General features: G+C 43.1%; 1 protein-coding gene across 2 annotated transcripts in view; it reads left to right on the forward strand.

Moving 5' to 3' along the window:
- The first annotated feature begins 1,931 nt into the window (after nt 1-1,931).
- LOC102696173 (calcitonin gene-related peptide type 1 receptor-like) overlaps nt 1,932-18,525 on the forward strand; it is a 41,839-nt gene continuing 25,245 nt past the window's right edge. Inside the window, exon 1 of one of the 2 annotated variants that reach the window (XM_015344181.2) lies at nt 1,932-3,233. The gene's annotated coding sequence lies outside the window, so the exon portion shown is untranslated. The remainder of the gene's footprint in view (nt 3,234-18,525) is intronic. The other variant, XM_015344178.2, reaches the window with a different exon arrangement.

Genomic DNA, 18,525 nt, shown 5'->3' on the forward strand with positions numbered 1-18,525 from the left:
TTTGGATTGTTGCTCAAAAACAGGGCGCAGCTGTTATTGTATAACGTGTGTGTCAGACCTTTTGCTAAGAGAGCAAAAACAGCAAAGGCAATCACAGCTTTTAGTGTTGGTCCACTTTTGGTTAACAGTCATTTAATTTGGCATTCCTTGCAGCAGTGATTGCTATATTAATCAGTAATGACACACTGGTTAAAATTCACAGGGGACTGTCAAGACTGTTTACGGTGCTCTTAGTCAAGACAAACTTAGCCCAGAATTTAATCTCTTCCTTAAGATATCCAATTAAACCTGCATCTGCACTATGGCTTCGTATATTGTGCATACAAGTAATTGTGTTGACATCACTTTCAAATTTTCACTTCATCAGTATCTGTTCATTGCACAGCTCTGTGATTGATTTAGACTTGAAATATATTAAGCCTGTTAGAGAGCACTGTCTGTAAACATTGTTAAAAGAGGAGTGTTTGGACTACCATAAACTAACTTTCAGCTCCCTGTTCACTTTCGCTTAACAGATCAATTATGTTATTTTTTTACTCTTTTAATTATTTATTATTATAACAGCTTTTATGTGGAAGCCTTTCAACCTGTGTGCAAACTTAGATCTTAAAGTTTAAATAGATTATTAGATGTAAGCGATTGTCCATGAAACACCTCTCTGGAGGTGCATGCAGTCTTAGTTTGTCCAGCAGGGGTCAGTGCTGCCTGTATTAGTGCAGTGTGAGACACTGTGCGCACAGCTCAGGACTACTACAGTGACCAGGAGTGCAAAATCCCCATTACATGAAACCAGTTAATTTCCTGAAGGCTCGTTTCTCTATCTCCACAGCAGTGCAGAAGGACCAGGCTGCTACTGAATCAAGAAAATAAATGTCAAGACTGCTGGTACCTGTGAGCTCAAGATCCCATTAAGCAAGAACACTGCAGGGTGGGGTCTGGCTCATGATTCATTTCAGTTCTGCAGAGTCACAAAGACAACATAAAACTACTTAAACTTATTAGCAATTAACAAATCTAAAACCCTCTCCCCGGGCGATTGTTTTTTTGACATGGGTATAACCCGTTAGTTCAGACACAGATTCATGAAACCTATCTGCTGATCTTTCTCCCTGTCCCTCTGAAGGGAAGGTACAGCTTAAATTGGGCTATTTATTGTACCATATTCTTTGAATGTGGTACCCAGTTCCTGTCCGCACAAGAACATGGGAGAACTAGAACAAAAGCAAACCGAATGAGCTGTGCAGAGTAAACAAAGAGCTTAATTTGGTACAGTACCTACAGAGCCCTCGTCACGTGACACTGAGCACCTAAACCAGCATGAAGGAACCAGTTAGTCACTAGCTTTGGTGTTCTGGGATGAATTTAAAAATGGTTTCTGCAGCTATGGTATGTTACAGTGTTTGCTCATTTGGAAAGCTGTTCTCCATGCTCTACAGACTACAGAGCAGAGGTGACATTATTTAAAGTCACTAACAACCTTGATCTATTCAGACTGGTGCATTAAACCAGAAGTTGAAAGTCTAGACAGTCTAGACAATGTTTTCCTTTTTATTTGCCTTAGTTTTTTTGTTGCCGTGTTAGAGATGAAGGATAAAATGACTGGCTTTGGATGAGACCTCCATTTCACGGGAACTCTTGGAATGCTTTCTGGATCAGATCCTGTAATTTATGGGGCTATAGTACTGTACTTTCTGTTGGCAATTTCCCACAGCTTTCTTCTCAAAGTGTTTTTTTTGCGAAGGAGAATTAGGTACAGCAATACTATAGCTCAACCCTTGGGAAAAGACTGTGGCTTTGCTTTCATATCCAGTTGTTTTATTGTTGTTGTACTAGCTTGTTTTGCAGAACTGCCCTTTTCCTTGCCGGAAATATGGGCCCAGTCCATAAAAGCCCACTGACTTCCAGGTGTCTTGTGTTTTCTGCTGCCACTGTTTGCTTCATTTTGATCTTGCACCCTGATACCTTAACAATCCAATAGGGGAGTTATTTTCTACCACTTCAAATCTGGAAAGACCTGCGAGCATTGAAAAGCACCAAAGGGAAAACAAATGATCCAATTCACTGCTAACTAGTCTGAGCTGGATGAAAAAAAAAAGTCACTGCTCCATTGCTTAAATTGATTGCAATTTTATTTCTTGGCTAACTGGGACAAAGATGAACTTCTGTCTCCCTGTAGGCCAACTGGTAATGACTGCAATATCATTAATTATTTACTGAGAATATAAAACCTGAGTAAGACGGGGCATCTGGAAAGGGGCTTCTTTTTATCCTATTGTGATATTGTGTAGTTCTGACAATTTTCTTAGATAATGGGTGGACGTGCGAATGCGTCCTAGCGTTTATATCAGAGGTGAGAAGACTTGGAAGACCTGGAAGCTGTGGTTTTATAGTACGTACTGTACTGCCTTTTTCACGCTTTATTAAACCAGGTAGTTCACAGTCCTACATTTGAACAGGTTTAACCAGTCGCTAGAACAGCGCGCAGCTGACACGAGGTTATTATTAACCAACTGCCAAAAAGACAGCAGAGCGAGCTGTCGACCGTCACGGTAAGCAGTCTGGCACGGCACAATATACTGTAGTATCCGAGCCATCAGACTGGGGAGACCAGACGGGTCTCTAGAGCGCAAAAAGAAAGGGTACAGAGACAAAAATTCCCGTCCCTGGCCGGGCGGACGATGCAAGAGACTGGGGGGACGCCTCCGGGGAAACGAGTTAAAAAGTCAACAGTGACAAAGTAAGCAACGCATCTAAAACACTAGCCAAACGAATCCGGGCATGGGGAGAAATGCGAGAGGTGGCTTTGTCTGAAGATTGGCGAGGGCTCAAGGAAAGAAGAAAGTGTCAAAAACCAAACTAGAACGGAAGAGTTATTCATTTCTCCGGAGTCATCGGCTTAAACTACGCGCATGAAAAAAAAAAGATCGTAATTATTCGCCCGTCTTTGACTGCAACTTGTAAGACGGCATAAAAATCGGATGTTATTGCAACACATCTGGGCAGTATCTGGCTGCCGAAAAGCCTAAACGCGGAATTGCCGCTTGGATTTGGAAAGTGGACGAAAAGAGCCGGAGACACTCCGCCCGGAGGAGGACATCCGCCAGGCTGCTCCCCGTCAGTCCGCCCGGTCATCTGGTCAGTGTGACAGACGCAGCTCGCCAGTGAGCGCCTGGACAGGCCGGCCATCCAGAAGAAGCCGCTGGATAGAGGTTCTTGGCGAACGCATCTCGAAGGTGACCAGTTTAACGTTTCTAATAGCTGTTTTCTTTCGTGGTTTAATCGCATATTTAGCGCTTCAAGAAAGACTGTAAAACCGAACGACTGGCAGTAGTTTGGGGGGTGTGGGCATAAGCTAAAACAAAACCAAAACTCAATAAAAAGGTGAATCGATTTCTGTTTGGTCTAGCCCTGGCACTGCACGAATAGCTTTAAGGGTAAATGGAGATGAAGCAAAATATTGCCTGCCCAACAGCACGTTTCTCCTTCTCCGGTGTTTGCAGGTGTGTGGGCGTTTATAACTGTCCGCGCTGAAGTGCAGGGCGCCGTTAAATGATTGATAAATCAACAACTCGACTTAGAAGGTGACAATTCAGTATCATTAAACGCAATTTCATTACGTTTGTGCTTTAAATTTACCGTATATAAACCGGGCTGGAAATATACCCTCAACAACATTTGGAATTGCAGCATGATTTTTCATTATTCATTATTCGGGTCCAGTGTTGTCGACCTTGGGTGTGTTAGGGGGATACATAATTTATTTTCTGCAGTAAATGCAATAGTCTGGAATGTGATGGCTTGTTTATTTCCAAACAGTCCTTTCTTTCGCTGCACAATGATTTATAATATTATTGTTGTTGTTGCTGTAGTTTATCAAATAATGCTGCTTTTAGGTTGGGATTAATACTTCGTTTGTAAGGACTTTGCATTCGTGCAGTGTTTTTTTTTATTTAAAACCCGGTAGGAAAATGGGGGAAGAAAATACTTCGCCGTTGACGGCAAAGTAGATGTTGATAGACAGCAACAGGCGAGGCTCGTATTCGTAAGGCGGTCAATGTGTCTTTTTACTAAAATTTGCCGGAGGCGACTCCCCTGCACAGTTAAAACTCTTTAGCTAGATCGTTGAACGAAAATTTCCTCTCTCCTGGTCCGTTCCTTCGCGGTTTCCCCGCACTCTCTCGACTTTCCTGGCCGTGGAGGCTGTATTGGATTCAGAGCCGGCGTGATTCGGAGCGTGTGAGGTCCCCCGCCCCGAGCGACAGCGCTGTCCAGTGATTTCTGGACCAGGGGCGGGAAGCGCCGGCCGCCGCCACAGCTCCGGAGTGCGAGAGTGGCCGTTCAGCGAGGCTGTTTGGACGGGAAAACTAACTCCAACATTGCAAAAAAAAAACCCAATGTGCCTTTGAAAACGTCATTCGTTTCATTCTGTGCTCGGTAATAAAATAGTCTATCTTATGAACGTTTTGTGAAAAATAAAGATTTTGTAACAAGTCGAAAAAATCAATATCATCATAATATAATACTACTTTTTTTAAAATTTAAATAGTCGGCCCGACTGGATGTGTAATTTTACTGGGGCTCAGGGTTTTCCACATCAGATTTCCGTGCCCTGTCACAATATCCACATACTGTACGCCCTCAATTTAAAATAAGTGAACAGTTTGCTGTCATCCAATGCGTCTGAAGTCAGGAACCCCCTTCCATAGGGCGCTGATACATTTCCTCTTTTATCTGTATTGTCTGGCATCAAGCGTGGTGAAAACTTGTGTGGGAGATGAAGGAATATCCCTGTGTTTATTTTAAACGCTGTTTATTTAAAGGCTGTCGAGCACATTCAGGTTCGTGCCTGTGAAATTGGTCTAAGTCATTAGTACTGATGCTGGCCAATTTTCCTTAAGCTCCAAATTCCAAGAAAACTACACATCTCTCACCATGGGCTACCCCCCAGACTGCAGAACAAGTGTTTAGTGCAGTGTTGAGCCCTGTCATTGCAAGGGGGTGAAGGGGGATAATGCTGAAATCGCACAATGGGGGTTAACCCCAGGCAAAAGATGTACCCCTGGAAACAGCCACTCACCTAAAGCCTTTAAATGGAGATCAGAGCGATGAAGTCAACACTTTGACCAGGACCACCGATAACAATTGATTTTACTTTAAACAAACAAACCAGCCCATTTGTTGCATTAGTAGTGAATCCGGCACTGTGCAATGAAGTCTCAGGGCTGCTGGATCTGGTTAAGCTCACTTACAACTTATCTGGTGCCTTTTCTGCCTCGGTGTCTTGCTAGAGTTTGTGAAAATGAGGAATATGTGTCCTTCCCTTCTCTGTCCCAGCAGCAAAACCACAGAGACGCTTTTCCCTGCTGAATAACTGACTGATGTTAATGAACCCCTTTCATGTTGTCTGCTGAAGCTTAGAACAGACTCTTAAATCATTGACCTCTATGCCCTGTTAAGAACAGAGAGGCTCAGTTTTGAAAGATGTATCTATTCATTAGCTATAGATCTCCATCTAGGCAGGATTCATTGTAGCAGAATATCGGGTCCTGTGTTACATTAAACAGACGTGTTCCTTTAGTTAATTTTCAAAATATGCTGCAGTTCTAAAATATACATGGGAAATGTTCATTTAGAAAGATCAGGAAATGTGTTAGCACAAGGATGAATCCTGAGCTCATTGTCATGTGCCATCTATGCATTTTCTGTGTGCGGGTAGGTCTTCAAGCTGGGTCTGCTGGGAAATTAAGTTTCAAAATAAGAGGGTCCGTTTTTAATACAAGAGCACAAACGGTTGGAATAAGTGAAATGTTTTACTTCCAAAGGGTTTTTCTTTGAAACACAATCACTGTTCTAGAAGGAATTACTAGGAATAACCTTCAGGCAGTAAAAAATCGAAATAAAACAAAACCGTTAGTCTGTGGCATCTGTTATAAAGATGATATATTTCTGAAGAAAAAGTATTTTATCCTAGACTTTTTTATTTTTTGTGTGATTAATTCTGTAGTTTCATGGTCTACGAAAGAATGTGCGTGCTGAAGGATTTGTGGTGTACATCCAATCACGTCCTAATGGAAACTAATGTTTGGTAAAGAAGACGACTCTTCCTGCTGCTGTTCGCATATAAATCTTTTCTTTCCGGTATTCTTTACTTTTCATCCCTGCAAAGTGTTTTGATTGCTGAAACCAAGGATAATGATCCTTGTGAGCCTTTTAAATATCCTGCTTGTCAGAGACCGATGTGGATATTTCAGTTGCAGGTTCATATATGAAAATCTTAACAGTTGATAAATATCTGGTTGGCTGGTTGGCTCCCTGGTAGTGAATCCTAATCTAAGATCCCATGGTTTCCAGGTCTGGTTTCCTGGGAACAAAGCTGCTACATTGGATCTTACTCTTAGTGTGGTATAATGGTTAGAACTCTGTACTTGTTACCTAGAAGGTTGTGGTTTCAAATACTGGGTGGATATTACAGTTCTGTTACAGCTTTTAACAAGAAGCTTTGTTCAGATTAATTTAGAAAGAAGTACAGCTGTGTAATCAGATACACATGTAAATTGCTTCTGATGAGGACATCAGATGAGTAAATGAATGATGGGAATAACTACGGGTCCTCACATGTGGTGTAGAAACAAGGCTTTGCCACATGGTAGCAGAAAGAAAATATTATTGTTTTTTTTCTGTTTAAAATGTGAAAGAGATGTCGGTCCTTTCTAAATTGCAGAGCTTACTCACATCCTCTTTCTGAGAAACTTTTTTCACAAACAAATTGTGACTATGGAGAACCTTAAAGGTTCCACTTTTGCAGTTTTGAACAGAATTGACCAGATACACTATTACAAATATTCAGCGCATTTTTCTTGCAAATAGAACCCACCTCATTCACCTCAATGGAATGCCATCCATTATTCACCTGGGTGCAATGTTGCAGCCATTATAATAATAATAATAATTGCTTACACTTATATAGCACTTTTCTGGACACTCCACTCAAAGCACTTTACAGGTGATGGGGGCTCCCCTCCACCATCACCAGTGTGCAGCCACACCTGGATGCAACGGCAGTCATAGTGCGCCAGAACGCTCACCACACACCAGCTATCAGTGGGGAGGAGAGCAGAGTAATGAAGCAGAGTAATGGAGATTATTAGGAGGCCATGATTGGTAAGGGCCAATGGGAAGTTTGGCCAGGACACCAGGGTTACACCCCTACTCTTTTTGAGAAACACCCTGGGATTTTTAATAACCTCAGTTTGACATCTCAGCCGAAGGACGGCGCCTGTTTACAATATAGTGTCCCCGTCACTATACTGGGGTATTAGGACCCACATGGACCGCAGGGTGAGCGCCCCCTGCTGGCCCCACTAACACCTCTTCCAGCAGCAACCTTCGTTTTTCCCAGGAGGTCACCCAGCAAAGGACTTTGCAAAGCAAAGGACTTCCTACAGCACAGTGTCCATCCGGGCATTGGTTCAGACATTGAGATCCAGAATAGAGAAGAACTACAAATTGGGTCACCAGCACCACTTACACAAGCTGCCATGTGTTTTTAGAGCCCCCCCCCCCATTAACTGTTTAGTAGGCCTTGTCCAGATTCTAAGATCCAACCAGGTCAGTCTATGAGGTGTTGACATACAACATTAATTGCTCATCAAAAGACCTGGGTAGAATTATACAAAGTATTGCCTGGTGGTAATCTCCTGCAAAGATCAGGGCTTTAAACTTTCAATAGGGATTAAGTACATTTTAACCGCAGGTGATCCTATGATTCGTTGATCTCTGGTAAAGATTAGTAATCATCCAGCAGTCCTGTCCGTGCCTCACAGGAAGAAAAGGATATTCAGAAAATGAGAAATTGAACAAATGGAAAAGGAGCACTAATTTATTTCTTTTAAAGTGAAAGGAGTGCTCAGCAAGCTTCCCATTGCAACTTGCAGAACTATTTATGGCAACCGAGAGTCTCTAATGTGCCAGATTTTAAATGGTAAGAAGTGGTCTGGTCCAGCATGGAAACCGAAAGACCCTCCTGAGGACTGAGGATATGTTCATGAAGATGGAGCAGAACAAGTGCTTCTTGCAGTGCCCCATGGGGCTGCCAGATCCCTGTCATGGCGCACGTGTTGAGTGATAGATTCACATACTGGAGTGACATCATGCCGTCACTGGAAGAGGACATGAATGCCAAGTTTTGGGCTATGTTGTTGCCAGAGCAGCAGTCGACATGAGCTGGACAAAGGCACCATTACGTTTGTTAAAATAAAAATAAAAAGCAGTCAGCAGAGAAATCTTCTGTTGGAAATACTAACTGACCTAAGAGAAATACTAGACTGGATTTCTTCAAAGGGAGCTGGTGCGCAGACAGACAATATCCTGAGCTATTTTAAACTATCCTGGTAAGCTAAATTAAGCTAAAATCTCAATCAGGCATAAGAATAAAGTGTCATTAATAGCATAACTCAACAGCATATTTCATGGAAAGTATTTTTTTCTTTTCCTAAATAAATAACTACACTCATGCTAAATTTATTGCACACATTTCTAGTTTATTAAAATGGTGTAAGCAGTTGTGATCATGATGGTGCAGTAGTTAGCATTGCTGTCTTGCAGCACTGGGGTCCTGGGTTCAATTCCAGATCTGGACACCACCTGTGTGGAGTTTCTCCCTGTATTTGTATGGGTTTTGTGTGAGTGCCCTGTTTCCTTCCACAGTCCTAAATATAATAGTTTAATGATGTAAACTGTAAACCTGTTTGTCACTCTAGTTTGTCAGATTGTATAATGGCTTTATTTAGCTATGGAAACACATGAAGGAGCATCACAAACAGCCCTGACAGTATTTCGCAATTCATCAAGATTGGTGATAACGTTTTGTTGTTAGGAGAACAATCTCTTTAAGCACCTGCTGTGACAAACCATTATTAGCCCATTGACTTTTGCCTTTCACAAAGATTGAATGCACAGTGAGTGTGTGCATCTCCTTGATTTAGAAAACCAGTATTCCTCTGCCATCAATGCTCTGAAAAGTTCTTACCAGTTAATTTGCATATTTCCTGGAATTCATATAAATATATTTGTTTCATTGCTGTTTTGCATACTTATGCTGCTTGTCCCAAAATTTGCACATTGCAAATACCCAGTGGAAACCTTGAAAGTTCTTGAAAGATGCAAGTGTATATTTTTTACAAACTGAAAGCAATTAAAATATTGAATGAGTTAATTGGTCACTGTTAAATCATCCTACATTGTGCATCTCACACAGAGCAGCTGGACAGAGCAGCAGAGTCTATAACCTAGGGGAAAGGGATCTATGTTTAATCCTCTGGTGTAAGTGTTTTATTCATTGGGATCTCCAGGACAGGATTTTCAGCAGTCCAGGGAAAATACAATCCTAGAGCTGGATGAGACTTCCTGAGTTAGAGAGCGAAATACATGGTTTAAATAAGTGACCGGTGTCTCCTTGGCAGAAGTGTTTTCTTACCTCTGCACCTTCACATTTACAAATTGCTTTTGCAACACTGAGTAGTTCGGTGCTCCTGTATTCAAGATCTCTTTCCCACACACAGTACAGAGTGCAAGTCATATGATTTGGTCAGAGGAGGAAGGCATGGTTATCAAAAATGAGGATGTAAATCTATTCTTCTGTTCAGTCTAGAAAAACAAAAAGAGCATGCTGTATGTTTATTCTGAGCAGCTGTACAAGTTCCTCTCTGCCACATGCTGTGACTGGGCTCAAGTTTTCTTTTGCCCAGAGCTACTTTCTGCGGGTAGCAATTGTTGCTCGATTTTCCGATACCCAAGAATAAGTGAATTAGTCACAGGTTTCAGAGCCAGGATTGGGAGGGAGGGTTTCAGTACTAGCAATGAGGAGGAGTTGCATATTGAGCACGGTGACAGAAATCTGTTTTTGTTTCTGCAAGAGTTCCCATAAGTTCAACCAGAGACTCTGAGATAATGTGTCTGCCAGGAACTTCAATAGGAAGCAGTAGCACATACAAAATAATTCCAAGTAAATATCAAATTATAAATAAACTGAAAAGGGCAAGGGATACAGGGTTGAAGTCTATTACTTGTACATGTAGTTCACATGACACAACACACAAATGAAAGACAATCCTGCACACACAATCACTATCTTCCTCTGAGGCTGTGTTAGGGTTAATTGTGGCTACACACCCTCTGGGATCTTTAGACCTCTACACAGCACCCCATGTGGCATGTAACAGTATCTCTAATTAAAGGTCTAATGTTTGCCTCCAGAGATGGATTAAGGAATATGAGCAGGTTGTCTTTTTTTGTGTGGGGGGGTGGAAGGAGATTGGAGAGTAGTAGCACCCAAATGTAAATACCAGTAACTCCCTTTGGGTAATCCTAGCACAGTTATGCACCAAAGTGTGTGAGGTGGTACTCTGCATTACTGAATGGAAGGTTGAGAATGACTCATCTGTTGTCAGACCTGCTGGCTTCAGTATGTTAAAACAAAACAGTACATCTGTATGCATAGTCCTGCCATTTTCCAAGAGCCATTCATACATACAGACATTACACACCACATAACTACTGTAGGCACGCAGTGGAGAAAACACAAACCCAGTAGTGCAGGTGCTTGATCATGTGTGCAGGGACTGATGGAGACGTTCATACAAAAGGCTGGGATGTACACCCTGGTCATGAATATTGTGGATAAGTCCTCTGGGGTGGGTGTGTGCGAGGAAGGATGCTAATTTTAATATGGCAGAGTTCTTTATATGACAAGAATAATCTGAAACGCTGTTTCATGAAGGCTGGTATATCACTTTAAATCACCACAGGCGTAAAGCTCTAAAGCAGAGCTTCAGTTGTTCAGTTTCATTCGTAATTGAATGAATTAAGCCATTGACTGCTTTGCTGCGGTGGACATCTGAAGACCCCCCTGGACTCGGCAGACTGGATATGTACAACCCTGCTTTAAGCATGGAAGGTAGCTTATTGCACTGAGTTTAATGCTCTGCATGCCAAGTGGGATGTAAGGCTACAATGTGATTTTTCCAATGTTTCTGTTCTTGGCAGCTTGTTGTGCCTCTCCCCAGGAGAGATTCATCTTGACTAGTTCCTCTGTCCTTTCTGGGCTTCCTGTTTTCTTTTTTATTTGCCTGATGGTGTCTGTTTAAAGGTTGCTTTTATATCTCGGCTTCTAGTCTATTAGTATTGTTGATGGTTGGATATTTTTTTATGTGGCCAGAAGATGCAACATAATCTTCAAACCACCGTTGCCGAAAGCTTCAACCTTCTTCATGTCCGTCTTGATGACCCGCCAGCACTCAGACCCATACAACAGGATGGATTTAACATTGCTGTTGTGAAGGTGGATCTTAGTTTTGAGGATATTCTGCATGGAACCTAGCATGGAAGGTGCCATATCAGTATAATTTATAATCATTACTTAGTTTATTTGAAGGACGCTGCAGTTTAGTGGAGGCGTGTATCTCACTGACAGCTCCCAAAGCCTCCATAGAGACCAGGAGGGGTCTTTTGAAGAATTGCTGGTAGCTGTTGGAACACCAATCACATGTGGCCCAGTCTGTAATGTTATGAATGGGCTTGTACTGGCTGCGCAATGGGCTGGTAGACTAATAAGTCAGCAGAGGGCTCTGCCTCCAACACAGAAAAGTAATTCTACCAGTAAGTTCCATTCATTAATTCAACCAATAATTCTATCATGTTTTAGTTCTACTACTTTTAGTAGCAGCCTCCCCTCCCCCCCACCCCCAAAAAAAGTTACTTCAAGCCTTGCATGCAGAAAATCTGATTAAAATGATCGAAATAGAGAGGAGACACTGATAACTCATTTCCATACAGATTGCTCTCAGAATGCAGATGATTATGAAAGACGGGACAAATGGTTCCCCAGCACAACCTAATAAAAATAACAATAGTAATAACCATCTGAAATTCAGCAGGTATAGCCCAGTGGCCTGGGCTTCTACAGTGGGCTTCTGTGAACGCGTGTGCTCTTTATCCAGTGGCTGTGTTTGGGGTGTTCTTCACTTGACACTAGATTGGCTTTTGATCATGTCACTGCTCTGCAACTTTAAGGAGGTCCACACGAGCTGCTGGGTGTCTGCAGGCAGGCGAAGCACTGGTGGGTATCGAAACTGGAGCTCTGCCAGGGCTGTGCCAGGGAGTCACGGGGTAAGTCTGTGGTCTCTCGAGCGCCGGACCCGCCTCTGAGGTGAGTCGTGGCTTTCAGTGGGTGTGGGGGGTGGAACAATGACTTTATTTATAGCAGTCCCCGCAGAGTGTGGAAGCTACTGTAGCTTCTTCCTCAGGATCTGTAAGCACTTCACAACTTCTTGAAAAAACAAACACCACTTTTCCTTTACAAGCCCTGAGTAGGCCAGTTAATCAGGGAATGACATGTGGTGTGGGGGGGGACAGTGGACAGTGGACACAGTGCCTGTGGTGTTTTCAACAACATGGAAATCAACAATCAGGTACTCTGAAAAATGTGGAGCGAGATTCCATAATTACTCCGGTTTACTGCTTATTCTGTGGTCTTTGTTATCACTTCCTATAAACTGTTAACATGTTTCTAACAGATTAGGGATATCGTTCAGGTTATGGTGAGGATTAGGTTTTTGTAAACCTAATCCTCACCTAATCCTCATCTGCAGTTTATTTACAGCAGAGGTTAGTTATCATCAGATTTATGGCACTGTTTTAATGGTTTAGAAAACTCCTTCATTGGAGCATCTTATCTGTACAGCGGCAGCTTTCTTAAAGCCCCAAGTCTAGCATTAATCCCCCACTGTGCTTCATGAACTGTAATAATTCCTTACACTTATATAGTGCTTTTCTGGACACTCCACTCACTGGACACTGGACACTCCCAGCCACCACTACCAATGTGCCGCCCCACCTGGACGACACGACGGCAGTACTCTCACCACACACCAGTTATCAGTGAGGAGGAGAACAGAGTGATGAAGCCAGTTCTTAGATGGGCATTATTAGGAGGCCATGATTGGTAAAGGCCAGGGGGAATTTTGGCCAGGGCGCCGGGATAACACCCATAGTCTTTTCAAGAATCACCCTGGGATTTTTAATGACCTCAGAGAGTCTGGACCTCAGTTTTATGCCTCATCCAAAGGATGTCCCTGGTTATATCCCTGGTTCCTGGTGTCATTCTCCTTGGATTGAATAACTTTACAGATAAATAGTATCAGCTAGACCATCTAATGCAAGATACTGTAAATAACGACATCCATTAATTCACATGACAAATTTGTTTTTATTTCTGAAACCCTATGCAGTCTCACGTTGGATTGCTCATAAGGCTGTAAAGCACAGTATTTATGGAGTAGGTGCTGTGCCCAGTTTGTGTCTTTTTGATGAGCAGAAGGTTAGTTGTGTGTGGGGACAAGAGGGCTGTTACAGTGTCTAAGAGAATCATGCTGGAGTGCAAGGAGACCTCGTACTAGAAGCTACTTGGTCTCACACTTGCCCTCTCTTTGTCTAGTCTTGAGCCACTGAGAGAGGTGGTCAAAGTATTGATTGTCGGCCACGCTGTGGCTGGACAGCTGATCTCTTCAGAGCTGTAAGCCTTAGGCCTCACCCTGCTGTAACTGGGCACATTCCCATCACTGTCATAAAGCCTTCCCCTTGTGCAGCCGCTACATTTAAAGCGTATTGTGTGTGAAAGCAGAGCAGGAAGTGGTGATGCGTGTTCACATGCGATATCGTGCAGGGCGGTTGGGACTCTGACCTTGGGCTTTGTTCTCACTTTTCCCAGTGTGCCCTTGTTTTTCACGATGACCTCGGGAGTAAACAAAGAAGAGGCCCTCAAAACCAGACCCCTGTATTTCAGGAGTGTTTTTTTTTCCTTTTTTTATCTTGCAGCACTCCAAAAGCAAAGTGCGTTATTTTTTTGTGAGCAGAAGGCAGCAATGCCCCCTTCCTCACTGTTCCCTTTGGAGTTTAGTCATCAGGGTCCTACTTTTGTTTTATCACACCGTTGTGTTTGAGAGAGATTGAATCCGCTGGCCTATTTAGGCATTTTTGTCAGCAAAAAAGCAATATTATTTATTCCATGCTGAAAGAAAAAGACAAGAGACACAACGTTTCAACTGTGGAGCCTTCCTCAGGCATGTTTGAGTCTCAGTCTTTCTAATAGCAGGGAAAAAATGACTAGATATCCCCTGTCCTGGCTGAGTGTAAGTTAAAGGACTGGAGAATCTGCAGTTAAATGGTCTTGCTCATCTGTACTAATGGTGACAGACAGTTTCATATGTACTTAGAGTTTTGTGCTTTCAGCAATTAGTAGGTGCTTGGAAAGTGTTGCAGTGATGATCAATGACCTGTGTACATGGATATATCAAAACGGCTAGCCAAACCAATGTATGTATGCTAAAGAATTTTGTGTTTTAGGGAAAGTACCCCAGGCAAGAGAGCGGCATACACTCTCTGTGGCTAAGGATCTGCGCCTGTGACCGGAAGGTTGCCGGTTCAAATCCCGCGGCCGGCAGAGGAATCCTACTCCGTTGGGCCCCTGAGCAAGGCCCTTAACCCCAACTGCTCCAGGGGCGCCGTACAATGGCAGACCCTGCGCTCTGACCCCAAGCTTCTCTCCCTGTCTCTGTGTCTGTGTCTCCCTGGAGAAAAGCTGGGGTATGCGAAAAGACGCATTCCTAATGCAAGAAATTGTATAGGGCTAATAAAGAAACATTATTATTATTAGATTGAGGGTAGACAGCCCTGCTCCTTGAGTGTTGATTCCTGTGGGTTTTAGAGGCACCATTCAATTAGCACCTCATTAAGACTTAGTAAACCAGTTAATTGGCTCAATTAAGTCATTAAAGAAAAAGCCAGGTTTGCCCATCCCAGCCCTAGATTTGTATGCATGCCCCTACAGGTAGTGGACAAAAACAAGGAAAGACCAATGGAAAGTCAATTAACCGGCGTTGGGATACCACTTGTGCCCGTTCCGGCGCCATGACATAGAGCATGTGGAATTTTGCAGGAGGGGATGTGGCACCTGTCTTCCACTCAGCTCAGTCCGCTTATGCCAGGTTAATGAAAGCCATCGCTCCAGAAGCCAGTGCCATTACTCGGCTGGGTTCAGATCTGATGACTGAGAAGACCATGACTTCTGGATAACATGAGCTGTCCGGCTCATTAAACCACTGGGAGACCACAGTGTGCAGTGTGGATGTGGCCATTGTCTCCCTGGAAGACTCTCCTCCTGGCAGGAGAGAAATGCTACAGCATGGAATTAATAATATTTCTCAGTTCCTATATCCACACATTTCTGCTGTGCTCTATATACTGTATGCCTGTGTCTACACCTATTCTTTTGCATGCAACGCTCCAACCCATTTCAGTGTCTTAAAGATTTTGGTGATCAGGACACACGAGTTTGGATCACAACATTAAAGGGGAACTACAAGGCTATTTTTATATGTTTGGGTTAGAAAGAATCAGCATTGATGAGTGCATTTCAAACAACAATAAAACTAAAATGCACACAGTAACATGTAAAACTTCCAATTTACATCACAAGATAGATGAAATTTCCCAGTTTACACAGCGCCATATTTTGCGATTCAGAATGAGGCATCCAAACTCCTTGTGAGGTTATATGGCCCTATTACAGTATATTGTAAAGAAGCAGGCTTGTGAATATATCTCTTTTAAACCAATAGAAATTGCTCTCATTTTCAAATACTACTTACTTGTTGACACTGCATGCAGATTACTTTAGTACGTTTCTGCGGTGAAATGTTTGCTGCACAACCTGTACGTTTTCACTCATCCATCGTCTTACATTAGTCATTACAGTGACTCATGCCCAGTTGTTTGCAACAACCTGGCTACTCACAAAGTTCACGATTTTGTGCTGAATTCGGAATTTGTCAGATTTTTCGATAACGTCTGTGAACTCCTTTTGTTATCGCGATTTAATGACCGGTCTGAGAAACTGGGACTGCAGTTCTCCTTTAACACCCCTCCCACACACATCCTTAGAATGGCGTATTCAGGTCTTTATCCATTTCCTCAGCTTTAAACCTTAAAGCACCGACACCGTCCTGTGCAGGAATGGGTGTTGTTTAGCAGGCAGGGTCCATCTCATGAAGGGGAGTCCATTGGCTGCTTTGAAGCTGTCTGCTTCCATGCTTTCATGGCATCTGCTGTGAGGAAACGTAGGCGTTTCTGGCAGAATTGTCTCAAAAAGATTGTGAAGCAAGTAAAAGAGCCATTTAACAAAATGAAAAAAGAAACAACAAAACTTTCTTTCCTCTCAGTTTCCCAACACATTTGATGAGATTTTAGATTTCCTTTGGAGATAATGTCTTGGTCCTTATATAAGGCTCTGTGGCTAAGGATCTGCGCCTGTGGCTGGAAGGTTGCCAGTTCAGATCCTGCTGCCGGCAGAGGAATCCTACTCCGGTGGGCCCCTGAGCAAGGCCCTTAACCCCAACTGTTCCAGGGGCGCTGTATAAATGGCTGACCCTGCGCTCTGACCCCAAGCTTCTCTCCCCGTCTGTGTGTCTCCTGTAGAGCAAGCAGGGGTATGTGAAAAGACAAATTCCTAATACAAGAAAGTGTATTTGGCCAATGAAGTGATCTTATCTTATCTAACCTTATCTAACCTGCAGTTTCAGTCTGCAAAGCGTCTACCACAAATCTACCTGAATTTAAGACGCTGTGAACAAATTGAGCATTTGCATGAAAGGGTGTTGGCAGAGAGACCGAAACAGAATGTAAACGTAGTGCTGCAGTGTTTATTTGCGAAGTTTTGCATCTTAAAGCTGCCTTCACGTCAAGCGATAGATACAGAAGTGCTTTTGTTGGGAAAGGGGTGAGGGCAGTGGAGTGCTGTAAAATCCTTGTATTTATGTAAGTGTGCACAGGGACGGACAAGGAGAGAAACTGCTATACGGTGCTGCGGACCTGTCTAAAGATGAATGATGTACTGGGCGGATGTTTCAGAGGAGCCCAACTGTCCATCCTCATTCTCCCCAAGGAAGAAATAGGAGCCACCACTCTGGATGTGAGACATAGTGCAAACAATTAGCAAATCCAGACTGGTTGAGTAGAAAATGGAAAATAAAAGCACATGTAAGAAAATGGACTGTTCTACTGAATGTATATCAAGGGAAGATCATATGTGGAGCTCCATCATATTAAAGATTTGCTCACAGTATTTCTGTACTCCTGGTTTCGATGCCCGTCTTCTGCATCAGGCCCTGCACAAGCTGTTGTGGCTGGCTGTGTTGACGTGTGCTCTGATTTTTTTTTTATCTGTATTTTGCTCTACAAGTGAAAGACTCCAAGGGCTCTGCTTGATCTCGTCTTCACATTTTCACAGTTTTTACTGTGGCTGGATTTTGCTTGGGTCTGGCAGTTCAGGGCAGTTGTAAGAGGTTGCCTGGCAGGGGTACCCAGCAATGGGTATGCAGGTCCCTTCCATTGGTGGGCATTGTCCATGCTGGATCTTTAATTATGGAGTCACTCATATCTGGAACAATTCATTTGCCAGTGCATAGAACAATAACCCCCAGGCATGTGGATATTTTTGTATGAAGAGGAAAACAAGTTCTGATTCACCTCCTCGTGAAACAGTTCTTATCTGGCATCGATTGGCTTTAGCCTCTTTAGCCTCATGAAAATCCTGTTATGGAATTGCCTGGAAGGTGGTCCATCAGTTAACTAACGCCATTTTTTTTTTCTGCTCTGTTGTTGGAACTTGGTTTTTTCCCCCATCAATGAACCATTGTCCTTCGTCTGAATTGAGTGGCAGCAGATCGAAATAAGATGTGAAGTCCCCTTCGCTTCGCACAACAGCGTAGAAACAACCGATGCATTAATGAAGCAAGTGGAGCGTCTCTGGAGTCCTTTGAAAGCGGTTTAGCTGTGTAATTGCCAAGCACAACAACATTGCAATTGATATCGCGGAAGCATAGAGAACCGCAGGGCGCCTTTGTAGAAATTCTTTGAGCAGAAGTTCTTTGTGTTAGAAGCTTGGAAGTCGGACCTATAAAATGGCAGGTGAAACCCTCGAGAGTTGTACAGCCCTGCCCATGAGCTGACATTCTGAACCCTGTTGTGTCGCCTCCACCTGAAGCTGTGATTGAGGATTGTGTGTGCACGCTGTGGTGTCTCAGGAGCTGAGATATGCCGTGGAGTCAAATCTCTTATTTGCAAAACCTCCTCAATGAGCAGTCACGTGTAATCCCTGGTTTGTGAGGTTTAAAAATGACAGAGCAAGAAGGAGCATGTGCCCTGATTCCTTACGCGAACTGAAGAGGAAAAGCTGGTTCTGGCTTATTGGAACATGTTAGTTTTGGAGTCACTTCTGCAGGTTTTTTTTTCTGGGCTTTCCCTGATGAACGTTAGCAGCAATAAATTTGCATGTTGTTTTTGCATTTTCCATTTGTAATGCTTACACTATGCACTTACTTTGCTTTTTCACTTTTTTCCTGTGCTTCCGTGTGGCAGAGAAGCATGTTCATGTTGCAAGACTGAAGAACTCATATGTGCACCGTTTTTTTT

Source organism: Lepisosteus oculatus, chromosome 1, assembly GCF_040954835.1.
Source record: "Lepisosteus oculatus isolate fLepOcu1 chromosome 1, fLepOcu1.hap2, whole genome shotgun sequence".
NCBI lineage: Eukaryota > Metazoa > Chordata > Actinopteri > Semionotiformes > Lepisosteidae > Lepisosteus > Lepisosteus oculatus.